Source organism: Octopus sinensis, linkage group LG6 (assembly GCF_006345805.1).
Source record: "Octopus sinensis linkage group LG6, ASM634580v1, whole genome shotgun sequence".
NCBI classification, from domain to species: domain Eukaryota; kingdom Metazoa; phylum Mollusca; class Cephalopoda; order Octopoda; family Octopodidae; genus Octopus; species Octopus sinensis.
This window is the reverse complement of record NC_043002.1, coordinates 51,666,830-51,674,004: the sequence shown is the minus strand read 5'-3', so window position 1 is coordinate 51,674,004 and position 7,175 is coordinate 51,666,830.

The following is a 7,175-nucleotide window of genomic DNA, read 5'->3' as shown; positions in this document are numbered from 1 at the left end:
AGAATGTTGATATAATTGATGAACATTTTAACCCCACAATAATTTAGGTCAAATTTCGTTAATCGCTTAATCAAAAATAATCTTACGCTTGGCTTGAGTAAGTTAGGTAAAAATGTATTGGCCTCAAACCATGCTTAGTGCATATTCCACCTGTGTATAAAATTTCAAGAAAATCGGTGGAAAACTTTAAAAGTTATGGCAGAAAATAACATTCATATGAAAATTTGCATTGAAGTGTCCTACTGATTTTTGTAAAGTCGATGCTGATTAAAGATTATCGATTTGTTTGAAATTCAAAATGCGTAGGTGACCGCATGGACATAAGCCCCACACACGTGTCAAATTTCATCAAGATCGGTTGGATAGTCTTGGAGGAATTAAAGTAACAAATCCCCAAACACACACAGAGTCACAAACAGACAGAAATTGCCATTTATAAAAACATATATATATAAGATGAGGATTCAGATAAAATCAGGTACTTGAAAAGGTATGCACCTGGTAGGGTTGGGTAATCTCTGTGGTTACGGCCTATGGTTAGTGTGAGTCGAAATATCAGATAGGATATTTCGGTTGTGTACACAATGAAAACCAACCCTATGAGTATTTAGCGCTTAAGGGGCTGGTCCAAATCACGCATTACTTTGAATAGTACGTTGTTGGTATACTCTAGGGTGTCCGACAAACCGTAAATTTCCTTGGTCTATTATAATCAAATGAATAATAGCACACGATGGATAGTTGTCAGCTCATTACAGCTTTTTAATGGAGGAATGAGAACATCACATCATTGTCAAAGACCATAATCATCGGATGAGAAGTAATTTTGCATTCCTACTGTATTCTTGGGATATTCTTTTGTTTTGTAAGATTACTTCTCATCTGATGATTGCGGTCTTTGATAATGATGTAATGTTCTCATTCTTCTATTAAAAGATTACGTAAGAAACAGTTGTAATTAGCCGACAATTATCCATCATATGTTTTTTCATTTGATTATACATACATACATAGGCGCAGGAGTGGCTGTGTGGGAAGTAGCTTGTTTACCAACCACATGGTTCCAGGTTCAGTCCCACTGTGTGGCACCTTGGGTAAGTGTCTCCTACTATAGCCTCGGGCCGACCAAAGCCTTGTGAGTGGATTTGGTAGACGGAAACTGAAAAAAGCCTGTCGTATATATGTATATATATATATGTGTGTGTGTATGTGTTTGTGTGTCTGTGTTTGTCCCCCTAGCATTGCTTGATAAACGATGCTGGTGTGTTTATGTCCCCGTTACTTAGCGGTTCGGCAAAAGAAACCGATAAAATAAGTACTGGGCTTACAAAAAGAATAAGTCCTGGGGTCGATTTGCTCGATTAAAGGCGGTGATCCAGCATGGCCGCAGTCAAGTGACTGAAACAAGTAAAAGAGTAAAAGAGTAAAAGAGAATATATATATATGGTGTTGATTAGTGACTTTAATGACGTATATATTTCTGCCTTTAGATGGTAAAATTGCGAATTAGCAACCATATTATTTATAATATACATATGGTATTAATTAGAGCCCTTGTTCACTTTAATGATGTATATATTTCTGCATTTAGGTTGTAAAATTGTGAATTAGCCACCCATATTATCTATAATTTTCACTTTTACTGTTTATGAAATCAGCGTATGATAACGGAAATCTTATAAAGTGGCCGGGTGAGGTGAGTTTAACCCAAGGCTCAGTGAGAGCGACCGATGAGCATTAAGGTGCGTGAGTATCAAAATGCGAAATCATCGATGATCTGGCTATATCTGCTACCGTAGGGAGTTTGTCTCCCTTGTCAGTAATTAAGATAGTGCTTCTGTGGCTATTGAGTTGTTTTGGCTCTCATTTCTAGCAATACTGGTGCTGATTAGTGCCCTTTGTCATTTCAGTGACATATATATATATATATATATATATATATATATACTTACTTGGAAAAGGATGCGTGGCGTTCGATCATATAATAATATAAATAATATATAAATATATGCATATATACAAACATATATGTACATACCTACATCTATATGCATATATGGGTACAGGACATCAAAAAAACGTTGAACACAATGAGAAACGAAAACATAGAAACAAAAACATGGAAACGAACTATTTTTTAAACAACGAAATAACAGAGTACAAGACATACAACACAAGGAATATTCCCCTTCTTCAGTTGTCCCTGTCTGCGTATATAAACACATTTTCACTTGCACGCGCAATAACCATCCACACACATACACTAATCCTGTAGACTCGGTCTTTCCTTGATAGAATCTTGACCTACTGAAATTCCTTCATTGTTCTGATCTAAGAGGGCCTGCAAATGTCTTGGATATTGTTTGTTCCCCCAAACCTAGCAAGCAAACCAAAACAAAGATGTAGTTAGGGATCGCTAGATTCGCAGTGAGCCATCATCCTGACAATTATGACTGAGATCTTTCAAATTCATGTAGAATAAATTGATTGAGGGTGGAAACTGCAGAAAAGAAAACACATACAATTGATTGATTGATTGATTCTAGTTTCAGCTCATGAGCTGTGGCCATGCTGGGGCACCGCCAAGATATGGTTTAATAAAAAACGTGTTCAAACGTGATCTGAGGAAGAGTGGGAGTATTATCATTAAACAGGAATAGCTACTTTATTCAGCAAGTTTAAGTTGTTTTTACTGTTTTGTATGTTGTCTGTTGTCGAAATAGCCTATCTCTTTGCCACATACGAAATCAACGACTGGAAACACAAAGAAATTTTTTTTTCAGAAATTTAAATAAAGGAATAAATTAAATTATACTGGCGGTGCCCCAGTATGACCGCAGTTTCAAAGCTGGAGCATTTAAATGAATAAAAGAATAAAGAAAAATAAAGAAAGAAAAGAAACGAAAAAGGAAGATCGCTAGTGCATGACGGCTTATATACTTCAGCATAAAGAAACTAGCTGTAAAGATTTATTAGGTCTCAAAAAATATTGCTCGGTTCAGAAATCAAGGTGTCGATACGTACGATTTCTGTAATTCGCCTTCAGGTATCCAGAGGCTTGCCTTTAGGTAGTAATGACCAAGTTGTTAGGATTGCAAAGCGTGGAAACTAGGTATTCCAAAGTATTTGAGTGAACTCCTCACCCCTGCCTTTATTGGGGTTTTTTTTTATATTAAAAAACAAAAAGGTCTTATAATGTGGGAGAACCTAGGAAAAAAGTATTTGTTATAGCTATCAGGAAGCATCTGTGAGAAATGTATTGAATTGGTAAGAAAATATGCTTTTAATGCTACTTTTGAAGAAATAAAAAAAATATCAAAATATTACTCAACAATATGGATTCCACTCTTACACTGATCAACTAATATTTACTGTCCAATTTACTTAAAGATAAGAGCGTTATATTAAGGTCATCTTCAGATGTAACAGGCGCTATTGTAAATTTTCTTAATGGAAAAACTGCTATGGTCACTCCTAAGACGATGCCAGAAATATATCTAGAGTAGTTATTCCCAACGTAGGGCTATGCCCCACAGGTGGGGGCCTGGAAAAATTGTGGCCGGGTGTGATGCCGTAGTCGCCATGCACAACATTCTTATTAAAGTGATCCACTTCTTTCTTTTCTTAGCCAATAATGGTACTTTAATTTTGTACTCAGTACTTAAAAGAGTTACCTGTAAATACCTTTGTATTAGATAACTATGATAAAATATTAATTTCAATTTTTGGCACAAGGCCAGCAATTTCGGAAAGTGGGGTAAGTCAACCCCAGTATTTCACTGGTACTCATTTTATCGACCCCAAAAGGATGAAAGGCAAAGTCGACCTCAACGGAAATTGAACTCAGAACATGAAAACGGATGAAATGCCTCTAAGCATTTCGCTCGGCGTGCTAACAATTCTGCCAGCTCACCGCCTTACTGTGATAAAATATTAATAGTAAAGTTGCTTTTTTTTTTTTTAACCACCAGTGTGACTTACATTTTTCTGGAAAGTTACAGTGGGGCCTGGGGAAAAATAGTTGGGAAACACTGGTCTAGGGGCTATACTGGATTGCAAGGATTGCAATCACTGATCCCTCAACCGAACGAGTTCGCCGTTTATGTCCCCTGAGCTGCACACAGTCAAAATTTGACGAGAGTAAAAGCGTCAGAATGTTGTCTACGGATTATACGAGACATGAGGATCAGTTAATTATGATTTTATTCAACATAGCCTCCTCTCAAATTCACAAATTGCAGCGGTCCTTCCGTTTTTTAAGCCCTACAAAAGAATTCGGAAGATTGGGCCTCCAACCAGGCCTTTCGTGATACCATTAAAGCCAGGAACTTTTCAGCAACCCCTCGTAAAAGTCTTTGACGTATTCCTTTTTCTCTTCTACACACAGATATATTTTGGCTTTCTATTATTATTTTAAAAAATTTTATTTATTATTTATTCATTTATTTATTTATTTATTTTTGAAGTGTCTGATATAAGATGATCCTGATATTTTGAGACTATTCAGGCTTTCTACTGAGGTTTCCAGAAACATAGAGACACACTGGTTTCTATTCTGCACCTGCTGACTCTGAATAAGGTGAGATACAGAACAGAAGGCAAACATGGAAGTGGTCATTCTGGATATTGTTTGAAACATTTTCGAAAAACTGGACGTACCTGTTGCTTTGAATCTTCTTAAGTTGCTGAAAATGTATCTTAAAGAAATCAGAAACAAATTTAGTGAATACTAGCAATGCATCCCGGCGTTGCTCGGGCGTTGTGGCCTACAACTACATTATATTATTTGTTCCTTTATTATGGGCAGAAACGGCACAGCTGATATATAGTGAACTGGATTACTGGTGTAATGGAAGTTATTGTTTGTTTAAAAGTGAAGCGGGCGAGGGTACAATTTGCATGGGTTCGCAAAGAAGGATCACAAACTATGTATTGTTTCACGCTTTCAAAATTTTTATTTCCCCCAGTACCCACCGCAATTTCTTAATTTGTAACTTTTATCGAATTGATTTTTTTTATCGTCCACGTAGAAAAATACAGAGATTACGAATCTGGGAAATATACTTTTTTTAAAGTTTAATTTTTCTTAAAGAAACACACAATGCTCCTTCGCCAACCTCGCCCACCCATCAGCTGTCTACTTTCAGAAAGCTAAAACGTCCCAATGTTTCACTTTCGTGTGATGTTTTACGCATGCGTAGAATTGTACTGAAATAGCAGACGTAAAAAATACCAGACCTACCAGAAAACCCGACATGCTAGGAACAACAGGTAAACGACATTATTTCCGAAGAAACTTCCCTGCTTTCCAAAAAGCTAAAAGTGAAACATTGGGAGTTTGTAGGTTTTTGGAAAGTGGTGAGGTGATGGCTGAAGTTTGGGAAGGAGATTTTAGTGTTTCGTTACGAAAAAAGGAAGAAGAAAATCCTTAAAGATTCATACTCTCTGTTTTCTTTCTCCTTGGATTTAACACTCAAACTGATTTTGTTGGAAATATAAACAAAGTGATGTTTAATTTCATTAAACATTTATTCCTGTGGCCGGTGGATGGGTGGTCTCTAGAAATATCGGAAGAGGCTCATAATCTTGCTGAGATTTGTCGTGCGGCCACTGCGCAGTGTCTATGGCGTAGGTCATAACAGTTTGGCCAGTTTAGCGGTTTGAACTCCGAATATGTACAATTTAAAAATCGAACAGATTTACTTAATAAAGTCTCTACACCTTAAAGTTTATATTTAATCCAACATCGAGAATGCAATCTCTTTTTTTAAAATATGAACTTTCAAAATAATGATTTCTTTTATTGGCCACCACGGGGCCTAAAATTTGTGAGAATAGGGCTCAATTGGTACTTATTTTATCGACTCCCGAACGGATGAAAGGCCAAAGCCAACCTCGGTGAAATTTGAACCCAGAACGTAAAGACGGATGAAATGCTGCTAAGCATTTTTCTGGCGTTTTAACGAGTCTGCCATCTCGCTGCCTTAATAATGAATTTAAATTTTGACACAAGGCCAGCAATTTCGGAGATAGGGTAAGTCGATTAAATCGACCCCAGTACTCAGCTGCTGCTTATTTTAACGACCCCGAAAGGATGAAAAGCAAAGTCGAAATCGGCAGGTTTTGAACTCTGAACGTAAAGAAGGACGAAATGCCGCTAAACGTTTTGCCTGGCATGCCCGCTCGCGGCTTTAATGCTCTGATGCAGTAACAAGCAGTGGCTCTCGTGGCTTTTGATCTTAACTGATTGGAAGTGTTATCATGTACATTGTTTTGTCTTGATATAAAAGATGGGCTACAGCAAATATTCTGCTTAATACCAGAGATTTGTTTGCCAATTGTTTGACCATAACCAGTTGAGCATGTCGCTTAGTGGCTGACGATATGTGCATTTCTGATGATTGTGATGCATGTGCCTGGGGTGCCCTTATCGGACGGGTAGTCATGATGAGTAGTCGATTACATCGACTCCAGTGTTTCACTGGTACTTAATTTACCGATTCCGAAAGTATGAAAGGCAAAGTCGACATCAGTGGTGTTTGAACTCAGAACGTAAAGACGAACGAAATGCCGCTAAGCATTTTACTCGGTGTGTCCGCTCGCGGTTTTAATGCCCTGATGCAGTACCAGGCAGTGGCTCTCGTGGCTTCTGATCTTAACTGATTGGAAGTGTTATCATGTACATTGTTTTGTCTTGATATAAACGATGGGCTACAGTAAGTATTCTGTTCAATACCACAGATTTGCTAGTCAGTTGTTTGACCATAACCAGTTGAGCATGTCTCTTAGTGACTGACATGACTGACAATATGTACATCTCTGATGGTTGTGATACATGTACCTGGTGTACCCTTATCGGACGGGTAGTCACGATGAGTATACTGGGTTTCGTATATACACCGCCAGTGTCACTCTGATGACATGCATTGCTTTCACATTTAATCATAATAAACATAATAATAATAATAATAATAATAATAATAATAATAATAATAATAATAATGCCTGAAATTTTGTAAGAGGAACCAGTCGATTACACCGACCCCAGTGTTTCACTGGTACTTAAGTTCCCGACGCCGAAAGGATGAAAGGCAAAGTTGATCTCGGTGGTGTTTGAACTCAGAACATAAAGTTGGACTAAATTCCGCTAAGTATTTTGCCCGGCGTGCCCGCTC